Source organism: Lissotriton helveticus, chromosome 8 (assembly GCF_964261635.1).
Source record: "Lissotriton helveticus chromosome 8, aLisHel1.1, whole genome shotgun sequence".
In the NCBI taxonomy this organism is placed as follows: Eukaryota; Metazoa; Chordata; class Amphibia; order Caudata; family Salamandridae; genus Lissotriton; species Lissotriton helveticus.
The window spans coordinates 432,068,442-432,090,551 of record NC_136069.1 but is presented as its reverse complement, the minus strand read 5'-3'; the positions used below and the strand labels follow the sequence as shown (position 1 = coordinate 432,090,551).

The 22,110-nt window shown below is 42.8% G+C and overlaps 1 protein-coding gene and 1 pseudogene across 2 annotated transcripts in view; one reads left to right on the top strand and one right to left on the bottom strand.

The window, feature by feature from the left end:
* LACC1 (laccase domain containing 1) overlaps nt 1-22,110 on the bottom strand; it is a 178,373-nt gene that overhangs the window by 54,580 nt on the left and 101,683 nt on the right. The window lies entirely within an intron of this gene.
* LOC144773127 (cx9C motif-containing protein 4 pseudogene) lies at nt 1,406-15,181 on the top strand (annotated as a pseudogene).

The following is a 22,110-nucleotide window of genomic DNA, read 5'->3' as shown; positions in this document are numbered from 1 at the left end:
GAAGATAGGGGTAGAAGTGGGGAATGTGGAGATAACACTGCAATTGGCATTGTAGTGAGCTTCCCTTGTAGTGCATGTGCAGTCTGCTTTCTCGTACAGTTGGACTGAATTATTGGAAACGTTCATGACAGTCTTAATTATATAAATAATGCTGGCCCCTTATTTGGGTTTAGATTTTTTTTGCACATTCACTTTCTTGTAAAGAAATGCAAAGATAATGCTCAGTGAGAGGAGTTAAACAACACTAGAATAAAAAATAAATGTTGAGATTAAGTCACCCTTTAAAACATTGCCGCTCTTTCAGCTCTCATGTTGTGAGGGAAGAAAATATGGGCACTTTTTAGCCATGGTGTTTTATGATATTAGCAAGCAACTGATGTGAGCACTAAAACACTTTGCATCAATGCAGAACTTCTTTCACAAGTTAGAACAAGTCTTGTCTCGTCAATAGCTGCTGCTGCCTTGCTTCAAGATGTATTCCACCTACTGCAGCTGTTACCCAGGCTTATGTAATCTGTGTTAGCATGTTGTTGTAGTAAGTAAAGACAGTTGTGAGCACCACTAGTTTGGTACTTAGCATTGGATCACGTTGTGTTTGTAGTTACACATCGGTCATAGTTCTGCATGGAGACCTTTTGCAGGCATGTGACCCACGGTTTTCTTTTTTTTTTTTTGGTCTCTCTTCATGTAGTCATGTTCACTCACATGACAGCTGGCGTTTTGAATACGGTACCAGTTTCTAATAGGCCTTATAGCGGGCACTGGGTTAGTTCCCGGAGAAGGCTCCAGTGTGCCTACCTGGAGTCTTCATGAAGTTGTTTCACTGTGCGAGTGCTATTGGCAGATGTACCTATTGAAGCAATACTCCTCCGATTGGGTGCCTCACAGCAGACAGGCGTCGACTTGGCCCAACTATACATAAGATGGATGCCGGCACACACTACTATTCATTATATAGTGCGAATTGATCTAAATTTTTATATTAAAAAGGCTATTTGGACTTTTACAATTATCTGCACAACGTATTGATTTTAGATTTATTTCAGCTCTTTGGATTAAAGACGCATGTTTGGATTTTCTCACATAGCCCAGGACCTCCATCACAGCTGGAATTCTGCTGTTCCTTGAGGTCAAATCTTTGTCCTAAGACATCTCCAAGTCGCTGCATACGATAAATCTGTTCGGGCAACCAGTGCGAACATATATGCTCTACCCTCCGAGAGGGTTATTTACTTGAGATGCCCTGATGAAGTTCTCATAGAGAATGAAACGCGTTGGCTAAATGTTCCTGTTATTCTGTGAATCGTTTGAATTTCAACAATAAAGGAACATTGAAAATATCCAGAGCAAATTCCTGGACATTACTTGTATTTCCTGCGCACACCACTTAAGAATTGATTGGACGATGTATGTTGGTAAGTCAGTAACCACATCTGAGGGTGTATTGCGGTGTGGTGGAGCAGGAGCCCTGCAGAAAATCAGCATGGATCCTGGTTATCTAGACCTGCTGTTTCCACGCCTTATTTACAGTTGATTGAACTACTAGGTTTCCTATTGCCGGAGCTTCCGCTGGCTCTGCTTTTCGAAAATTTTGACCTGGCGGACACTACGGAGCTGCCAGATCAGTAGTTCAGAAGGCCAGCCCTATTTAAGATGGGATTTCAAAAGCAGGTTTTTTCCCAACTCAGAAGCACCATGTGAAGCCTGCTACTCCTCGCCATTAAAAGTGTTCCATGGCCTCCGCCCACATTGTGCGCAAAATGATTGATACAGAGAAACAAAAATAATGGCAAGCGAACCACCATGATATGGTAGCTGATCCAGCATTGCTTTGTTACGTAGGTGCTCCTGCTGTTACAGTGGAAATATTTTCCTTTGAAATACTCCATCGGAGCAGTAAGGAACTAAAAATATGAAGGACAGACTGACGGAATGCTACCATATCTTAAATCATTTCCGTACTCTGTTATATATTACCTAAATGAGAGCTGTATGTGTATTGTCTCACTGACCCCCTTCTTGTCCTGCCATTAAGAATCCTGAGTCCCAAAGCATTGCATGTTTGTAGTTTCTTCTTATGGCTGGCAGTTGTGAATGGGCTCTTTCTTTTGAGTGGTAATGGATACTTTGGGAGTGTTGGTTTCTAGGGTGTTGCATGATTATTGCATTATTATTAGCAATTCCAATAGCTCAAACTTTAATAATGCAAGACCTATTGCATTGCAAATGCTTGTTTTGTGTAGGAAGGGGCTCCTTCCTGCACAAAAACATTCCTGAGAGGCAAATTCCTATTTCTACTTGTGCTGCAGAATGCAATACAGATAGAAAGAGGAAGTAACAAGGAGAAATAACGATATTTCTTCTTATTACCTCTCTCTGGGAAGGCGTATCGTTTTGGCATATTCCCCGGTTTACCAGTTCTGGCAAATCTGGGAATGCATCAAAAATCATTGGAGTTGCATGGGAATGCAATGCCAATAGTACGCCTCTCTAGGGCAGACTCACGCAATGCAGCATTTTGTGCTTCGTTGCTTTACTCCCGATTTATAGGGCCATGCAGGGTGGCCGTGTGTGGCTTCATAAATCTCATTTAGTACTTGCGTCGCTCTTGTACCACCTTGTGTGGTGCAAGAGCGACGCAACTCCGTTTGTTATGCCCCCAAGTTTTCTTAAGGCCAGGGCTTTAAATGGGCTGGTACTGTCCGGTACGGCGTACCAGAAATTTTTTATTTTGAGAGGGAGGGAACCAGCAGAGAAATGCAATACTTTTAACTTGAGAGTACCGCCACTTCTCAGAAACAAGCAGGCCTGCCAAGTATCACGCAACAGACGTGACTCTAACGCATTTCAGTGTGGTGTTCCTCAACACTGCACTGAAATGCATTGTCACGCATAGCGCCTCAGCCGTCACTTAAGCTAGCACTGCCTAAAACTAACCAGGAGTGGTGGCTGGCAGCGCGCCGTGGCGTGTATGCGCTGCCCCAACTGGCCTGGGGCTCACGAACTGAGCCAGCAGCACCTGCTGCTGAAGGCAGTGCTACAATGTATTTTATGAAAAAAGATCGTCATCAATTTCCGCCACGGCGCGGATGACATCACATCCTGCTGCATGAGTTGTGGGAGGCTGGCTAGTGGTATTTGCTGCACATTATGGCACACACAGCAGCGCCGCCTGCTTGCATCGGCACCCGCATTGTGGCTCAGCTGGCAGCTGCAATTAAAATCAATGAATGTCAGTTTACGCTCCTGCTCACCTGAAAAGTGCTAGCATCGCAAACAAGAGCTGCTGCAATGTCCTTGCTGAGCAGCATCCATTGAAAGTTATTAGTACAGAAACACAAAACCATGATCAGCAGTCCACTGCAGGCCCCAGGTTTGTTCCCCTAAATGCTGAATGCATTATCTTAAGAGGCGTGCTTCTCTGAATGAAGTTGGAACGAAATGCGATCCGTGGTCATTTAAAGACATTTTAATTCAGGAAATACTGAATAGCTGGACAGAATTACATGTGTTTATTGTCAGCGAGGTGGTCTACGCACAATTTAAAAAGTATTGAGGCTGCCGTCGTCAAGTATATGGAACACAGCTACATATTAATTTTAAGTAAGTGAGTGCCTAGAGTTATATAAAGAGCTCTGATACCCATAGGGTCTTGTGACAGTGTGCGCTATAGAAAACAGCAAAGATAAATTAACGTGTAACTTGGAGAAAAACTCAGAATGCTAAACTTTAAACACTATGAGGCCTGCTGCACTAGGCGGCCTGCTGAGCAAATAAATCCTAAAGCTGGAGCTAACAGTCAGACAGGGGTCTGTGCATGCAGAGTCTGAGCCATAGGCTTTGATGCCAAATCTGAGGCGTGCTGCACATAGACAGTTTGAGGCCGGGGGGCACTGTATGGAGGCTGCAGACATCCAGATGCATGTAGGCCGGTTGTATGACGTTACAACGCATACTTTTACAACACACACCTTTACAACGCATTTTTTACAACGCGACATCCATTACAATGCATTCCATTACAACGCATGCCATTACAACAAATTTTAAAAAACTACCTTTACAACGCATTCCATTACAACGCATACTACCTTTACAATGCATACCATTACAACGCATAACATTACATTGCATGTATGGTAAGTATTGGATAGTGTAGGGGTAAAAATTACTATTCTAACTCCAGGGGGTGCAGCAGTAGGGTAAGTGTTGGATGGTAATGATATGCGTTGTAATGGTATGCGTTGTAATGACTGCGTTGTAATGACATGCGTTGTAATGGTGTGCGTTGTAATGACATGCTATGTAATGGATGTTGCGTTGTAAAAGTTTTGTTGTAATGGCATTGCGTTGTAAAGGTTGTTGCCCATGTAGGCCGAGTCTGAGAGATGAGGCCTGAGGCATGCTATCTACTAAGGCCTGCTGCACACAGCTATACCACGTAAGTCTCCTGCATGCATACAGCATCACACAGCAGCAGACTCTGCTACACACAGAACTAACCTGCACAGATAGTAAGACCTGCAGGCAAAAGGCAGCGCAAGCGCACTAACTGCTGAACAATTTGAGGCCTTCTGCACACGGACCGAGGTCTGAAGAGTGCAGTGCTCCGAGTCAGGCCGAGATTGAGGGCACACTAAACTCAGCAGTCACTAGTCTGTCTGCAAAGTTGTGTCACTCATTTAATTTACTTTTAGATGGCTCGTGATTCTAATTTCTGATAATTTATATGGTTTCCTTGCCTTCATTGCCTGATTTTGCTCGCGAAAAAAAGTGTCACCCATAGTTGTTGAATGTCACTCGTAATTACACTGAAATGATGAAAACGTCACTCTTAGCAATCTGAAACCTTGGCAGCTATGAACAAGCAGGTACTCTGGTGCAAAGTACTTGCACTTCTATTTTTTCGTTTCAAGCACTGCTTAAGGCTACTTCCACTAACGTGCATGGGGCGTGACGAATGTAAATGGGAGCATGCCTATTGGCCCATTTGCACGGTCCTGATAAACAATATGGAGTAGGTGAACGCGGCTGCATATGGTTGAGTACAAGGCCCCTTCCCTATTAGAGGCTACATTATTTGATCAGCACCAACACAACTACTCTTAAGACACACGATATGCGCCTAGTGTTGTGTGAATCTGCACCACTGAACACTGCTAAAGTTTGCAATTTAGAAAAAGGGTACGTGGTGTTTATCTTAAACCTTATCAAACCTGCTTTACTGGTACCTCATATGATTCCCCCACACACTCTCGAATGTCTGTTGTTCTCTTGTCCTGTGATGTATCTCCAATAAATTCTCACGACGATTAGTAACTGTACTCTCGTAAACCGCTCAGATGCCCCTGGACCGTCTCTGAGCTACAAAAAGTGACAAAAAGTACTGGGCACGTATGCAGGTCCGCATATCAAGACGTATGCATAGGGACGGATCATATTATGAAACGCTATTCAGTTTCTGTGGTGATGCTGCGTTTAATATTCGCACAGTTTAGAAATGGGCTTCTTCAGACAAACACACATTTTTTGTAAACAATAACAAAACAATGGTGCAAAAACTGGGTGACGTGAGATTGCTATCTAGAGGGTCATAAACAGCTGCAGTGAAGCATAGATAGAGTTGCATATCCTACTACTGTAGATATATACCCTTGCTAGACCTGCACTGCCATCTGCTGGATGTTTTGGTTATCTACATACTACCATCTTATAAATGTGGATGCCAATCGCGTTAATTGATGTAGGATAAAGTATGAAAAGGTAAGGTGGACAAAAAGCGGTGAGAAGAGGAAGAAGACATGATAGACGGAAAAGGGAAACCACGAGAAAGGAAAGGAAGGTACAAGATTAGTAGAATGAGGTAAGCGCCCGCCCTGTGAATTAAATTATCTTCCTAATAACGCTAGAATCTCACCGCACTGAAAAGTAGTGGGATTGTAGTATAGCCGGCGGATAATTTCATTTAAATAGCTCTACATTACATTTTGCAGGCACATAATCACATTATAGACCGCTCCAGTGTTCAATAACAAAGTATATGACAAAGAGATTCCACCACAGGGCCCATCAAAGGATCAGCAAAACCTGTAAAGCGCATCACACGGCCTAATGCAGCCGCCCTTCATCATCTGATCCACAGACAGGGAGGGTGGAGCACCAGCGCCTGCCTTCACATGTCTGCCACGCACAGACTCCAACCCCAGTGCAACCATGCCTCAAGAAGAACACTTCAATGGACAGGATCCTAACCGTGATTCCATCACATCAATGCCAACCAAATGTCACCATGTTAGACAAACAATCCTCCTCAACATGATTCGATCATATCAATTTCAACTGAACAGCCCTCTGTTACTGTTAGAGATGTGGACTCCACCAATAAATTGCTTTATAAGCCAAATCTAATTTTAATCACTCAACAGCAGATGAGCAGGATGTACTGTACTGTTTCATATATCAAATGTTATAATTGTAACACCTGGTCATGATGTATGCTGTTCCTTTATGTCTCCAGCCCTTGCTGGAGCCTCCTAGAACAGTATTTATAAGTGTAAAGTTAATACTCACAACTTTTTAGGGGGGAATAGTCAGCCACAAGAGGGGATACCTTTGTATGGTAAAGTATCGGACAACTTATTAAAGTTTATGAAACTTGAAAACAAATATATTTGTATTACAAAATATTAACTTGAAATAGTTGGTTATATTTATTATAAATCTAGCATGCATTAATAAACTAAAACATTACAGCATGAATACTTGAATGTGTATTAATAATTAAAGTTCAGTTGAAAAACATTATCCCCGAAGAATAAATGTTAAAAAACATAGTTTAATATGTATTAAAATGTACACATTTTTTATGTATGTAATTATATTTAAAGACTACTTATTATTTAACAAAGGCTTCAAACTTTACTATCATTTTAATATTAACAAATTTAGTATAAAATGTTTTAACAGTATAATATTTATTAATTAAATATATATATTTAAATTAAACAAAATGTACATATTTATTTTAAAAGCCGAAATAATTGTAATATGTAAACATCATTTCCTATTCGGTGTCATTTTAATTTTCTGCCTTCATTGTTTTCTATTGGAATGTATGGCAGTAGCTGTGAGTGGCCATGTGTGGTCTTGGAGTTACTCCAAGGTTGGGCTGGAGTACATTTACAAACGTGTTGGGGCTATTTTGGTTGTAGTTTGTGAACAACAATAGGCTTATTTTTGTGTGGCTGGTGTTTTATATTTGTATGTTCCTCCCCAAATTCCTCCTTACTCCCTGCTGTTATTTGATGTTTCTCTCTCTATCCTTGTTTTTCGCCACTCAGACGCATTTCAGTCTCTTCGCATTTTGATTAAATAAGTTGTTTCCTCCTCGCACTAGTCAACAAACTATTTTAATTACAACGGCTCTGCTTTCTCACTTTCTCTCCATTCCACTGCTTTCCCTCATTAGCTTTTGCATTGCGATTATTTCATCTGAAAGTCATTATCTCAAAACAACATTCTACAATAAAAATCAGGAAAATCAAAATTGCTGTTGTAGATATTGAATGCTACCTGTTTCTAAGAAAGTTAGGGTCACTTCATTAAGAACATTTAGGAACACATTTAGAGTAATAGTAATGACTTTTATCATCACAATTCACTATGAACATATTTATTTAGGACATACAAAATTAGCAAACATTGATAGACTTGTATATGTGGATATGCCCGTTTGTGTCGAATCCATGGCCTCCATGTGGTCTAGTGTACTGAAAACATAAGCACAGTTAACCTGTTGATATTGCTTATTTCCACCTTCTACAAAAGACATACCAGGCCATCTGCTCTGTTCAGAATTCTATGGTAACCCAAGATGGAAGGGACAGTGGTGGACACCTATGGAACCTCAAGTAATTGCATATGGTTCTGCAGCATTAAAGAAAAGGCATTGACTCCAAGGACCTGTATAACAGCCTACGCTACTGCACCATGCTTCAAAGATATGTTCCCAACTCCGGAGACCTTCCGTAGAGCAAGCTAAGGTAATGCAGCCTGCAGTGGAAAGCATGTGAATCCGACCCCAGGGACCTCTATAAATGACTTAATAAACTGCACCCTGATTCAGAGAAGATTTGAGTCTGACTCCAGGGACCAATAGTAACAACCTAGGCTACTGTAGCCTGATTACAGCAAATATACAAATATACATATCTGCCTCAGGGACCTGAAGTAACAGCCTAATGTATTGCACCCTGCTTCTCAAAAGGTGTGTGTATGACTCAAGGGACCTATAGTAATGACCTAATGTAATGCAGTCTGACAACAGTAAACACAAGATTCCTGACTAGAGGGACCTCTAGTAACAGTCTAGGGCAGTGGTTCCCAAACTTTTGACTCCTGAGGACCCCCACTGAATCACTACTGGAAGCAGGGGACCCCCAAGCAATTTTCAATAAAAAAAATTTAAAAAGTAATTCGCAAAAAATACACAAACAAGTACGCACCAAACAAATACTTGCATTACTAAAGCTTTTATTATTTTATATTGAAAAATATGCAAAAATCAAAAAATTTTAATGGGAAGGATGGTGCTGCATCTCGGCTACTAACTTTTTAAAGTCCCAAACCTTCCGAAGATCCATGCATCCCCTGCCCCCCTGCTCAATGCCAGGAACAGCAGCCAAGCATCACGCATCAGATGTATCTCGCAAGTGAGAGATGCAGCCAGCCAAGTGTGTACAGTGTGTGTTAATTTGGTAATGCGAAGATCTGACCATCGCCACATTGGTTTTGCACTCTCTTCAGTGCTCTTTGGGCAAGATAATCCCCAACTTCATGCATATAAACTGACTGGCAATGTATTTGTTTTAAAAAAATGGGTGGCAGTGATTTCATATTGGGCACCCGAATGCGAGTGTGAATGCCAGTATTCTGAAGCGCCTTTGCGTCTTTTAAATGATTGTTATGCTGTGTTTGTCAGACTGGCCTGTAGGGAAACCCGCAGATAGAGAGACAGAACTGTGCTCATAGTTGTTGAATGTCACTCCTAATTACAGCGAAATTATGAAAATGTCACACATAAGCAATTTGAAACCTTGGCAGCTATGTCCAGTTCATATCTGGGCATCACACGGGAGACTCCTCTGCTCCTATCACATTCCGCTCAGTGCAGTACAGGGGCATTGTTTTGCATTACGACGCTGCTGTGCTGTTTACCATTTTCTGAACAGCACCAACGTTTTGCAGATTGTTGATATGGGGTGCTCTGCTGTTATGACTTGGATTCATCTGGCCAGTTTGGGTTCGGTGAGTAAGAGGTATTACTCCTCCCGCCATCATGGGTCGCATACACGCTCCCGGGTAAGTAGGGTGTGAGGGCTGTGAATATACCGTGAAGGGGCCACGGAACAGCGGCTGGAGAAACGGCTCATGAGTGCGGTATTGGACAGCGAGCAGCGTGGAAAGGGGTTTTGGTTTGCGGGTGGGGGGGTGTGGGACTGAGGCAGCTGGCAGAGCAGAAAATAAAAAAGTAATAAAGCCACTTTATTAACATTTTATATTTCACTTTTGCTGTGCCCGCACCAGGGAGGTGGCGACGCTCCTCTGCCCAGATGGAGTAGCCACCTTTGCTTCCTGCACAACACAATCCTTAGAAGCATTTGAGAAATAACGAGGAGAAATATAGATATCCCTCCTTGTTGCAGCATTTTGGCCCATCCCCAGGTTTACAAACCTTTGTAAATCTGGAAACACTCAAATCTCTTGGTGGATGCACAGAAATGCCATGTATGGAAATGTAACATAACGCAGAGCAAGCAGCTGTCTTGCATCACATTTCTTTACAAAGCCACGCATTTTCACCCAAATCAGACCTTGTGTGGCTTTGCAAATTTTAATGAAACCTTTGCATTGCACTTGCGTGACCCCAGGACCACTCAGATACTTCATAAATATGGGCCTTATTGTGCAGGCTAAGCATTAAGGGGCAGATTTACAATAAGTGTCTGCTGGCTTTAGAGCGCTTGCTATAATGAGCTCTCAATGTAGACTTGATGCTTCTCACCGCGCTCGTGTATTTTCTTCATGATAAACCCACGTGTAAATGTTCAATAATGATCATTAACACCGGGGACACTTGGGAGATGTCACGTTTTCCCACGTGTGGTGTGAGCATCTTGTTCCACAGGCTTGCTCTCAGTCCTATTACTGACTGTTGCACTTTTTAAAGGGAGAGAAAAGGTATGTAAAGCGCTCTGATACCTAGGGGTAAAGCTAGCGCTATATAACACTTTTAAAATTAAAATAAAATTAGGGCACAGGGAAGTCCCCACCACAACGTTTACAAAAGTGCTATTCTTAACCTCTGACTCTCAGCTGCATCAAACTGAGGAAGGCCTGAATGTGAAGAAAGTGGTTGTCTGTGGAAACTGCTACAGTGCATCAATCCTGAAGCCATGAAATCCTAGGCCTTCGTTATATTAATTTATAGTCAAGTGTGCAGCAGGTGAAGAGACAAGAAGTAAAGGGGAAGGGTCATCAGTAAATAAGATTGTACCTGGAAATATACAGTCACTACTGGGTATGGTTTAAGAAGCTTTTGCAGTCAGCAAAAGAAAAAGATTAAAATCAGTGAATCATTTTAACTTCAGTGCAGTTGTGACAAGCGCACTTATTTACACATATAATTACTCATCTGGTATGCTGTAGTCCTGAGTGGATGCCTTACAGATTTTGGACTGCTTTCAAATATACACATGCAAACACGCACACACAAATCAAACACTTACATGCAGTTCCAGCCTTCAATGCTCTTCAATCTCGCCATGCAGCAGTTAGCAAAATGCCCTGGGCCTGATAACAAACAGAACAGGAAACGCACGCACTGCTGTGCGAGCTCGACGTTGGGTGATGGGCAGAGGTAAAGAACACAATTTAAGGGCAATCACCCTTCAGCTTGCACCTATAGCTGAAGGGTGATTGTCCAGATTTCACTGCAGTCTTGCCGCCCAGGCCCCAGGTGCCAACAACATTAACACCTCTCCTGTACTGTGCGCCTGGGGGCCAGATTGTATTGCAGTCTTGCCGCCCAGGCGCCAAGTACATTCACACCTCATGAGCGTTTCGTTTTTATATGACCTTAGGCACTCAAGTCCTGCGGACCCCCTGGGAATGTGTCACGGACCCCTGGGGGTCCGCGGACCACACTTTGGGAAACGCTGGTCTAGGGCACTACAGCCTCCTTCAGAAAAGATTTTTTTCAGAGTGCATAGCCATTTAGTAACAACCTGAGGTATTGCTGTATGCTACAGAACAGATCTGCTCTGACTCCAGGGACTGCTAGTAACAACCTAAGGTACTGCACCCTGACTCCAGGGACCTCTGCTAACGACCGACGGTAGTGCAGCCGTCTTAAGAGCATATACCTGACAACAGGAAGCTCTAGTAACAGCTGAAGGTACTGTACACTGCTTTAGAAAAGATTTGTTTCTGACCTCAGCGACTCCTAGTGGTGACTTAAGTTACTGCAGCCTGCTACAGTAAATATTTCTGACTCTAGGGACCTTGAGTAATGAAAAAAGGTACTAACAGCCTGCTCTAGAAAAGCGAGTGCTAAAGGAATTTAGCCAGTTCTGCACTAGGAGAAACCTTGTAGTAAACATCAATAAAACAAAATATATGGTCTTCAATGCAAATTCCATAAACTGCCTGCACCCAATGATGGATGGAAGACCCGTAGAGAGGGTCCATATTTTTGATTATCGGGGCCTCTCCTTAAATGATAAAATGGGGTGGGGTCCGCAAATCAATAAGGCTAATTTGAGGCTTACCCAGGCAATTGGGGGAATTTTAAAGGTTTAGAAGAGCTGCGCTCTAAAGGTTATAAGCCCTCCGCTAGAAATCTATAAAGTACAAGCAAGGTTGGCCGCCTTATATGGGGCAGAACTGTGGAGGCATAGTCCTTCGAACGCCCTCACCATAATTGAAAAAAATGTATGAGACAAATTCTGACACTCCCAAAAAACACTCCCCTTGTACTCCTAAGAATGGACTTAGATATCCTCCCTATTATGGACATAATCTCCTCACGTCCATTGCTATATTGTCGACGGCTGTGATGTACCCCAGAGTTGAGCCATTATAGGGTGGAACTAAAAGTGGTCATGTCATCACCAGGGGCCGGGGGTAGTATACCCTGGCCGTCCTTTGTTAGAGATTCTTACCATGCTATGGAAATGGAGGATCTATGAACCACTCCTGAAGGATCTTGTTTGGCTATCTCTAAGAAAACTCTGGCATATGCGCTGAAGGAGTATAAATTGACTAGAATTCTACAGGTAGCCAAACCTATGTCTCTAACATATGGGATCTTGGATTGCAATTCACATTATAAATTTGAGCAGGAGTTGGATTCAATAGAACCGCCTTTAGCTAAGAAGTTGTTCTTGCAATTCAGATATGGTACGCTCCCGCTTTATGCTACAACTAATAAGTGGGTGGGCGTAACCCATCGCCTATGTCCTGGATGCCTAGTAGAGGAAGAAACTGATATCCACATAATGTTCTTATGCCCGGGATACAAACAGGCTAGGTTTAAATGGGTTATACAACTATGTAGAAACCTGGGCATTAGGAACTATCGTGAATTCTATAAGATCCTAAAATCTGATACCGACCCGGTCTATGTTGTTGTAATTTCGAAATTTCTTTTTACAATGTGGTCGAAAAGACGGTATTTATTGAAATCTGATCTGGCTACAAGTAACAATTAGCTCTATTATTTCAAAAAATATAGAGAGGGGGTACTGGGAGTTACTTCCTTGTGAGGGATAGAAGTGACTGCTTCCAGGTTGATATATCGATCTTGGGCTTCTTTTTAGTGTCTATTGGATGTGTTTTATTATTCTTTTTATTCACTATTAGCTTAAATTATATTCTTATTGATTGTTTTAAATTTATGAATTTCCCATAAATGACGATTTTGTACTTCTTATTATCCCACAGTGGCTTGTCTACCTCCCCATGCTTGCATTGTAGTGTGTCCGGTGATTTTGTATCTTTTCCCTTGAAATGAATTGTTATATGTTGTGAATTTTAAATGTGCTTTTATGGATGTAAAAGCAGAAATAAAGTATTTTGATGATGATAAGAAAAGCTTGTGTGCCTGACTCCAGGATCCCTGACCATTTCACTTCCTGCTGTAAGTATCAAGCAAAGAAACAGAAGAGCACACCTTGGGTGGAAAGAAAATGAGGTCCAGGACAAAGAAGCTAGGACTAGGAGTTATCAAAATTACCATTACCATTACCAGATATAGACCCTATCCATATCTGTGAGGCTAACCACACAGGAACCACATATCAATCAGGGTAACTGCAATACACTAAAGTTTAAAACAGAACAAATGCATGTCACACAGATCCAACAAAGCATAAATAATGAGGATGGATAAAGGTGTCTAGCAAGGCCCACTTAGCTGCAATACAAATCTCCACCAATTCAACACCCTTTAATTTAGCCCAAAAGACAGTTATATGTCGAATGGATTACCACTCAACACATTCTAGAAGGAGCACCTCTTCTGAGGCGTAAACAGCAGTCAGAGAACTTTGAGCGGAAGACTCAAAGTACATACAGAAGTCTTAACACATTTGGGCAGAACCAATATAGAGCATGCACAACCCAGGCTGGGTGTCAGTGTGCTTTTTAAGTAAAACAACACTGGAGAATGGAAATCTCCATAGAGTGAAAGAGGAGAACAGTGAACCTTAAATTATACAAATTAAACAGAGATTGTAAAAAGAGTACGTGTGTTAAATATCAATACTGACAGTATTAGATAAGAACAAGAGAAGAAAAGGGAGGTGAAAGACAAGAACAAGTAAAGAAGGGGGAGGTGAAAGACAATCAAAGGTTGATGGTGAATAAACATATGACAAGGATTAAACTAGCAGAGAAGGTTGAGAGGCAACTGACTTCATCGCCCCCTCACCTTAGACTACAGAGCCTACATTCTCCTTGGCAACATCATCTTGCACCTGGAAAACAGAACCTACCTATGCTCCACAGCATTCCTCGAATGTCTGAACAACACTGGACTTACCCAGCTCATCACAGGACCAACACACATAGCAGGGCACACACTGGACCCCCATCTTCATCACCAGCAACAGCATTAAATACACCACCACTTCACCGCTCACATGGATAGACCACCCCATCACCCACTTTCAAATCAACACACCACAAGTCAATGCAGCCACCAGCATCAGCCTGCCAAGCCACAGATGGGGCAAAATTACAGAAGCAGACTGGATCAACACACTCAGCATTGATCAACCCAGCCTCACAGACAACCTTAATGAGGATATCACCAACTTCAACAACTGATTCAAGAACTGTGCAGTTTCCATTGCCCTCACCAAACCCAACAAGCTAAGAAGATTCAACAATCAGGCCAGCTGGTACACAGTGGACCTTCGAGATTCCAAATGAAACTGCAAACAGCTAGAAAGAAAATGGAAGAGCCAGCCATGAAACCACCAATAGAACTACCAACAAGGTTGCACTCAGACGCTACAACCAGCAATTAAAAGACACTAAGGAAGGCGCACTAGCTGAATGCATCAAAGGGAGATCAAACAGCTGCAAAGAGATTTTGATTGTGAAAGACTTCAACACACCCTCGGCCTCCGTAAGCATTTGGAGAATGTAGTGAAGTTTGGAACTAAAGCTGGTTATATACAATGTTAACTTACAAGATAAACTGCATGGGACCGTAACTGCCCACTTGGGCAGTATGAAATTGATATGCGAAATATTTAGTTTTCATTGTTACGTACAATAATTGAATAGGCTACATGAAAGTTCAAAGTTTTCTAGTGTTTTTATAGGTGTGCTCTTTACACATTTTCAATCATATTCCTATTATTGGACCTAGAGGGTGGCCTGAGAAGCAGAGCCAGGGTCACCCTCTCGATCCTCGCCAGGGCTCCCGGCTAAGTCTCAGAAATATCCCTGTCAAAAGCAAGCGTGTGACATACAGAAATGTCTACAAGCCAACAAGTATTTAGAGAGCAAGTGTGAAGCAGTTATTCAGAAGGTGCTACGGTGTTGTGCCCTCTACCCACCTAGGAGGTCCATCTGCTGCTCTGGATTTAACAAGCACTGGCGTTGCCAATAGGTCTCGCAGTAGGAAAGTTGGAGCTATTGGTTTTGTAAATGACAAAGCCCTTTATGTTTTGAAAATGAAAACAAACAAAAAAAAGGCATTGTTATTTGCAATTGTAATAGCTCCAACTTTCCTACTGCGAGACCTATTGGCAACGCCAGTGCTTGTTTAATAGCCGGCTGAGAAACAATCATTTCTGCATCAGAAATACAGAGCTCGGCTGCCTACAGCTGCAAATGGTTTCTTCCCTATTACAAGGCAGAAGGTGAAAATGCGGGCAGTGCCAGTTGTCACTTAGCAACAGGAGTCTTTCAAGGGTGAATGCGGGCAGAGGTAAGGATGGTGACCGTTAAGGAACATATCAAACAAGTAACAAGAGTGAGGCTCACCCCAAACACAGACACACACGTGTGCACACAGTCTCTCACACACGCGTGCACACAGGCTCTCACACACGCAAACCAATAAGCATCAGACACAAACAAAGACACTATACAGAAATGCAACTGAACTGATTAAAAAAGTGTGATTAATTAACAATATGTGAACTTACAAAGTGAAGGCGGATTTGTGCCATGGCGGAGCGGGGAGAACTCTGGGGGTGGAGGGAGGAGGTCGGGCAGAGCAGCAAATACTGCGGGGGAGGAGTGAGTATTGAAAAGGCATTGCCGCCTCATTAAGGGAAAGGTTGTGTTTGCGACGAGTGGGGAGGGGGGAAGGCTCTTAATGCAAAGCAAGAGAGGAAAAGCAAACAACTTTAACAAGGGATTCAAAGTGACAACGCTGCTGTGCCCGTCCATGCTGTGTTGGAGGTGGGAGGGTTGTTCTTAATGATGAAAGTGGGCGCCGTGGCACCCATGCATATTAAATATATGCGCATAGCGACCAATGAAGTGGGCAACGTGGCATTTAGAAAAAAAAAGCCAAATTAGTGCCAAAACGAAAATGACAAAGCCCTACAGCGCTATAAAACAGTAGTTTCTGAAAGCACATTGTAGCACACCCTTCTTAGTCACAATACATTCTAACAAGCATTGGCAATTCAAGAATAGGTTGGGAATACACACGTGTCTCTGCCGGGCTACTGTAGTCATGACATACGGACAGCAGCATTTCTCAGCTGTTTAACAATACTGATCCTATGTGAGAGCAGGCATGTCTCGCCCGAGTTGTAATACTGATTAACGATTCACCATGTTGCCAGAAATAAAAGAGAAAAGTCACAAGCAGAGAGAGATTACTCCGTAGATGAGCAGCCTCGAGGCTGGGCTGCCCCTCCTGCAGGGAAGAGTTAAAGGACAGCAAAAGGTTCGAATTAACTCGACCTAAACAAGAAAAAGCAAATGGCGGGGGCCTGAAGGAGGAGGGGGTGCGAGGGATGAGTGAGGATGGGGTAGCAGGGGAGGGAACACGGCCTGGGGGCATAGGGGAGGAGAAGCCGCAGAGCGCACGCTGGGCGAAGCCCTTTGATGTGCTGTGAGCGGCCGGGAAACTGAGTGAAACTGAAAGATCTTTCTCTCATGCTCGCTCACAGTGCCAAGAAGAGCGTGCTAGATTTAGGAAAGCGCATCACAGCGAGAGCTATTTTTAAACCTCCTTGCACGTGCGGCCATGGCTGAGTCAGCATGTGTGTCGCGTGGACAGTAGCGCACAGGCGCAGTGACGCTGCACATAGTAATCCTTTAATTCTGTCCAGGGACAAATAGGTTTACGTGGATGCAGGGTCACCACATGATGTCATGAAGTCTCAACTTGAGCTAGCATTGTTGTATCAAAAACTGAAAAAATTGCAGGAATCAATTATCATGAAAAAGGTAACGTACAGCAAAATGCGCTTCATGCCTAAAACGTGTCCAAAGGAATTGAGTTCAATCTGGATGTGCATTTATAGCATGCATACCATGCGTGAAGTAAACCACTAATGCTAAATATTGGCCCCTCTACTGTTTTACTCACAAACATGCCCGGGAAAAATCCTGCCCAAAATCGAAAATGACAATTACTTGGTGCTCGTGCAATCAAAGAGGCAGTTGTATGATGGTAAAATGGTCTCTGACGCTAACACTAAAGACAAACTGCCAACATATCGGTCTTCTATCATTACAGATGAGTCAATACACATATTCGGAAACGAACACGAAAACTCCAGATACCTCTAGAAACTTGCATAAGCTAACTAGCCGAAGCCAAAAACTCGCCCAATGCTCCAGTGTGCTAAATACAGCCCATACGTTTGGCGTTCGGACAGTTATAACACTGCTATTTACAGCAATTAAATCTGAAAACAAAGTGAACAGTCCTTAAGTAAGGCTAGTTACAACCTCCTAACCAGTGCAACGTGTGATATACAGTGTGTGGTGCTTAGCTACAAAAACGTGCCTCAATCCTTTCTCGGGAATGTCGCCATCACCATGCTCCGTTCACTAAGTGAGAAATCCGGACGCCTTTTAAACAGACTGTGGCGTTTTTCAAAAAGTAATGTGACCTAAATGTTGGCGCAAGTAAAATCTACATGGGAACTTCAGACTATGGATAGTGCACAGGTTGTGAATTAGTAACACAAGAAAAGTGCTCCGTACATGCTGGAAAGCCCTTACTTATTTAGGAATACTAAACATTCCGAAGCCTAGAATTTTGAGAGTACATGTTTTCATGATTAAACAAGACGGAGGGAAGGCAGAGAAGGGGAGGGGGGAGGAGAAATGCGACACGGCGGGCAGGGGAGGGGGCCGAGTTAGAGAGAGGCAGAGACAAGTTAGACTGAACTGTCTGTTCAGAGAGTGGGTTGGTGGGTAGGTAAACAAGACGGAGGGAAGGCAGAGAAGGGGAGGGGGGAGGAGAAATGCGACACGGTGTGAAGCAGCAGGGGCCTTTGAAGTGAAGCTAAGCTTCACTTCAAAGGTGTGGGAGGAGTGCTGCTACAGCCTGGGGGAAGCTGTCTGGGGAGGGGGAGGAGAAATGCAAGTTTATGGCCCAAAAGCGTGTGCCTGTGGCCATGTGAACTTAATGAAAACTGCAGCAAAAAGCCTGTGGTTTCACGAGGATTTTGAGCACTTGAATTCTCGGTCCCTCAATGCGCTTGCGCGCATTGTAGGTCACGAGACCTAAAAAAGAGGAGGAAGCAAAAAGAGCAGCCAGGAAGCCTGTGTCAGACATCACTTCTCCTGGGAGGTGCTAAGAAGTCAACTGTATGTGTGCACCAGACATCACGTATCGAAGAAAAGGCAAATAACTGAACAGGCATTGCCTGTCATGGGTGATTCTAAGAACCAAACAGTAAACCTGGACAATGTTTACTGCTTAGAAGTAACCAACAATGCTGGACTAGATGTCACCCGTCCAGGGAAGTGTTAACACCTAAACATTGTTTGTGGAACGAGGGGACCTCTGCAGTAACCACCAGAGACCCCCTTCCCACACTCGTGTCTAGGAGGGCCAAGGACTGATTGCTATGCCTGTCCTGCAGATGGGTTGTGTACTGAGCCTATGAAACAGCATGGGTGATTATAACACATGTATCTTTAATGCACTGTGTAAAATTAAACATTGTGTTTCTGTTTTGCTTTGTCCTTTATGAAGTTAGGCATCTTGTTCTCTCTCTGTATCTCTCAGCCGTCACCTACCCAGCCAGACATTGGGCAGACTTCCCTTCATCTCTCCGCCGTATCCCCTCCCTGTCACCCTTTTACTTTACCCCCTCACCTTTCTACACACCACTAATCAACAGATGTAACTTGAGACTTATGTATTTGTTGTAACAATGTTTTTTTGTAACTGATGTAACTTTCCTCATATAAAGCGCTTTGATACCTCTGGGTCGAGCCAGATTCATGGCGCAGCCCTTACGCCACCACTTGTAATATATATATATATATATATATATATATATTTATCGCTCCCAAATTCCTCTCGTTGTTATGAAAGGAAAGACAGCATTCCCGGGTGGTAGATTTCAGCAATCACTGATTTATTCACGCAGGTACAACAGACGCTTTTCGGAGCAAGTCCTTCTAAGGTGTTATTACACATTGCGTTGCAAGGCGCCATGTTTTATACACGTAATCAATTTGGGGCAGTGAAACAAAAGGAAACAAAAGAGAGAATGGCGAACAGCACATCGCGGGCGCCATATTTAAATGATATACATTTGTCATGATTCCTCTTTATTACATATAGAAGCCTTGAGTTTTCAAAAGGGATAAAAGAAATGAATTAATTCCCTCGTGTTATACACAGAAAACAAACATCGCTTTACAGAATCTCGCCGTGGATCGGCGGTTAGCAACCTCGAATTCGGAGTTGCTTGCTCCCCCTCCTACGTTTGAAGTTTTACCGCTGTGTATCGCCCCCCTCCCAAATAAATGCGGATCATACTCAAAAAGAAATATAAATCAATGAAGAACCCTAAGAGTAACATTGCCTTTTTTGCATTGATTTCACTCACTCCTTCTATACAATTTATCTTAGAATTAATGACTAGAACATGCTGTGTACACTCAGGTCCCCAGATGTATTGTTAACTCTTCCCCAGAATTTAACCCATTTGGGGTTTTTGTCTGGAGATCGATTATATACCTTGATTCTAATCGTCTGAGTTTTAACACTCTATCCCCCTCTCTGATACTCCCTGGGACACAGTCAATGGCAAAAAAACTGTAATAGATCTCTGTCACTTTTATGCTTAATAGCGAAATACGTGCCACGGATAGTTAAAATCTTTCTTCGCTATAGCACGCATGTGTTCTAAGATTCTAATCTTTACACTATGTATCGTGCTGCCTACATACCTGAGTCCACAAGGGCATTTCAGGCAGTAGACAGCATGTGTAGTGTGACAGGTCTTACATTTGCTGATTATCTTCCCTGTTTTTAATCCTTTCACATCATAAGTCAGTACCTTTTTTCTAAAAGCGCATGCCTCGCACTTTCCGCAAGGATAACATCCTTTCATCTCCTTTAGGGTACCTTTTTTAGATGGAACTGGGTCCAAATGACTGTGGACCAGACTGTCCTTCAGCGAACGTGCTTTCCTAAATGTGATCATTGGAACAGGTGGGATATCAGTTCCAATAACTGGATCTGTTTTCAACACATGCCAGTTTTTCTTCATCATTTTCCTTAGGCTGGAGGCATCCTCGGAGAAGGTCGTTATCATCCAAAATTGCCTTTCATTGGGCTTATATACCTGCTTTTGTTTTAAAATGTCCTCCCTGGGGAGCTGTTCTACTCTTTTTAAAGTACTTTCTTAAAAGATCATTGTTGTAACCTCTGACTAAAAAACCGGCTCAGGCTTTCTTTCGCTGCTTGATCAAAGTCACATTGTCTCGAGCAGGTTCGTTTTAATCTCAGGTACTCCCCGTAGGGTATGCTGTTTTTTAACTTCATTGGGTGCTACTGGAAGCATGCAGGGTGCTGTTGCCTGCTGTTGGCTTCCTATAAAGGGCTCTTGTTAGTTCCCAATCCTTAACTTCCACCTTAAGGCCCAGATAGTTTACTGCCACGTAACTGATCTCCCCGAAAAGTGTAAGTTAACCTCGTTCCTGTTCAGATGTTGAATATACTCTTCTGCTTTTTTGACTGAACCCTCCCATATTAAAAAGAGATCATCGATGTATCGATGCCATGACACTATCTCCCTTGTCCAGTCGGCATTTGCTGCGGACCAGTCCACCTGCTCCTCCCACCAGCCCACGAAAAAGTTTGCGTTGCTGGGGGCGAAGCAGGTGCCCATCACGGTCCTCGATACCTGCCTGTAGAGATCTCCCTGGAAGGGAAAAATGTTTTTGAACAAACAAAATTCAATTAGCTCTAACAACATTCTATTATGTGTTGCAAATGTTAAGGCTCTTTTCTGTAGGAAGTATTGTACCGTACTGAGTCCTTATGAGTGATTTATACAAGTATAAAGACTTGTTATGTCCAACACAATCAAACAGTATGATGGATCCCACTTAATCTTCTCAATGTTTTGGATAAAGTCAGTTGTGTCTTTAATATACAATGTCAACTTTAAGACTGATTCAAATAGAAAATGATCTAAAAAAATCTAGAGAGATTTTCGGTCAAACTACCCAAAGGGGAAACAATTGGCCTCCCTGGTGGTGTCACAATGTCTTTGTGTATTTTCGGTGAGTGGTAAAAAGTTGGTACAATGGGATTTGTCGTTCTCAAAAATAGATATTCATCGAGGTCTAACATTGCTTTTTTATGCCATTTCTTTATTAGGATATGCATTTGTGCAATACTTTCTTGATATACTTCTTTCGTCGTTGGTTCATAACAGCTTAGATTTTTTAACTGTCGCATTGCTTTGTTTACATACTGGTCACGAGGGATCAAAACAATATTTCCCCCTTTGTACCGAGGGTTTGAAAATCACTGAAGTGTCTTTCTGAAGATTGTTTACTGCCACCCCTTCTGGTATTTCTTCTCCTTCCGGGGGTTTGCTCTTTCCTCCCCTTAGCCATGACTGGCAGATTATATTGAACTCCTCCTGAAAAGGGGTCTTCTGTTGTCTCCCGGAGGGACCTGCAGTGTCCGCTTCAGAATGTTCATTTTCAGTCATGTCTGATTCTGAGGTTTCAACTCGAGCTGGTGTTACTGTGGGCATGGTTTTCTTTTTTAACACTTCCTTTCTTGAGTGTTCGTACTTCTACGCAAAGTCATAACTCTGCCCATGGCGTAATCCTTCTTGTCATGCTCAAACTCCTCTTTTTTGCGTTGTTTAATCTTGATTTCGTACTGGGAGAGTCTCTTTTTCATAGCTGTCCTCAACTGGTCTTGCTGGTTTTTATCTGTGATCGTCATTAGTTCCTCCTCCATATTCTCAATCTCCTTCAGTGCTTTGTCTCTATTACTCCATGCAAATTTCACTAATATTTCCAGTATCTCCTTGCAGAATAATACTGTGTGCACTGCCGATTCTTCTAGGAGGAGTGGAT